Below are 1,808 nucleotides of genomic sequence, written 5' to 3'. Positions count from 1 at the left end.
GGACCTTTATGTGAGAGATGATAGATTACACCCATGAATGTCTACTTCAAGGAGGTGTTACGTCCAGGTTAAAGACAGCTGAAAGTGATTTGATTTTGGTTCAATTACAGTTCAAATTAGGATGCAAATAAGAATCCAGAATTCTTAAAGGGAGAGCATTTCCATCATGGCAGCCCCTCTAATCATGCCTCCATGTCCTCGATAAGAAGTTTTGGAAAATGACAACAGACTGGGTGAAGAGCAGCAGTAGGCTGGTCATATGTTTAAAATAAACAATCATCCATGACCTGAAGCGTTTTCTGTGTCGAGAACAGCAGTGAATGATTATAAGCCAAATTTGAGCTTCCATATCTCTTTCCATTCTTACCTATTGCAAGGAGTGCATGCTGCAGCTCTAGAGTAAAGGCAGTAAGAGGCACCTCTTCTGATACTGGCAGGACTGCCACAGTGGAGAGGTTGGAGGCTTGGTTTCCTGCATCCCACTTACTTCCTGGTGTGTGCAGGGCCAAACTGCGAGCTGGAGATGTGTTACAGATTTGCAAATGGTGAAAAACAGATTTAATACCAGAAATGATGGGAGAACCTAACCAATTAAAACATGTGTAGACCATGCATATGTTCAATCCAAAGTTTGTTTGTTTCCCAGCCCCTACATAAAGGACTTTCTGAGAAGTTTTTAGCAAGAGCCAAAGAAAAATTACAAACCTTATTAATTACAAACAGTATCAAAACATTTTCAGTTTATTATAATTAAAACACAAGATATTTGTTTATCCATTAACAAACAGATGTGCCACACAATCACTGCCTTTATGGTACGTCAACAAAAACTGCCAGTATGTCTGAGCCAGGAAAGAGCCTGCAAAATAGGCAGCATAGCACACAGATGTACACACCTGTCAGAGGACCATTGACCTGCTGCAGTATCTTCTGTCCGAGTAAGTGGATCAGCCTGGTGACAACCTGAGATGCACATTTTATAATCAGCCCTGTTACTCAGACTCTGCAGTACAAAGTCATTTCCTGATTTTATTTTAAATGTTTATTGTGATGAGTTTCAGTGAATGCAACATGTTGATTTTTATTAGTTTGATTAAATGTATTAATTATCTGTATTATTTTCATGATAACTTCAAGTCTTTTTTTGTTTAAAGGAAAGGGACGGGTGAGGCAATAGCACTTGTTCTCTCCAGTAAAAAGGATTACTTTAACAGAATTATTTTCAAATAAGATGAATTTAACACATTAGATTAGGCCTACCTGAGGAAATTTCCTCTTGATAGAGCAAAGTGCACCTTCTGGTAGCTTGGCCAGCTCAGAGTCTCGTACAGCGTGTACTGTGGTCGCTCTGTTCTGACGGGTCAAGGTCTCTACCTGCGCACAGACAAGTCATTAATTACACAAAATCCAAACAAAGCCTATCCAGGAATGCAAGTAAATAACTAATTAGACATCTTAATAAGAAAAATGTTGATATAATTATTTATAATTTTATAAATAATAGTACAGAATTTATACCTGGAATTTGCCATTTCTGTATCAATTATTTCATTTAGGGCAGGCACTGTATATTCTGAACAGACATCTGATTGTCGCCTTCGATTAAAAATAAATAAACAAATAAATAGGAATACATCCGAAGCTAAAAGGCTAAAATTAACCTCTACCCCTCATCTAAAACTGACATCTGAGCCATGCTAAATTTGTCTCACAATCACTATCACAGAAGCTCCAATGACAGCGTCTCTCCTCCAGGTAACAGTAACCATAGCATCCATTAACCCAGGTATTATTAAAAGCATTGAACC

The 1,808-nt window shown here is 38.0% G+C and overlaps 1 long non-coding RNA gene across 1 annotated transcript; it reads right to left on the bottom strand.

Moving 5' to 3' along the window:
- Window positions 1-371: 371 nt before the first annotated feature.
- On the bottom strand, window positions 372-1,369 carry LOC102201237 (uncharacterized). The gene is made up of 3 exons (XR_312618.1): window positions 1,261-1,369; window positions 897-963; window positions 372-517 (listed from the first exon to the last, which is right to left on the bottom strand). It is a non-coding gene; the product is annotated as an uncharacterized LOC102201237 (long non-coding RNA).
- Between the last annotated feature and the right edge of the window lie 439 nt (window positions 1,370-1,808).

Source organism: Pundamilia nyererei, unplaced genomic scaffold (assembly GCF_000239375.1).
Source record: "Pundamilia nyererei isolate P.nyererei 1_Seehausen unplaced genomic scaffold, PunNye1.0 scaffold03955, whole genome shotgun sequence".
Taxonomy (NCBI): Eukaryota; Metazoa; Chordata; class Actinopteri; order Cichliformes; family Cichlidae; genus Pundamilia; species Pundamilia nyererei.
This window is presented reverse-complemented; position numbering and strand designations above follow the sequence as displayed.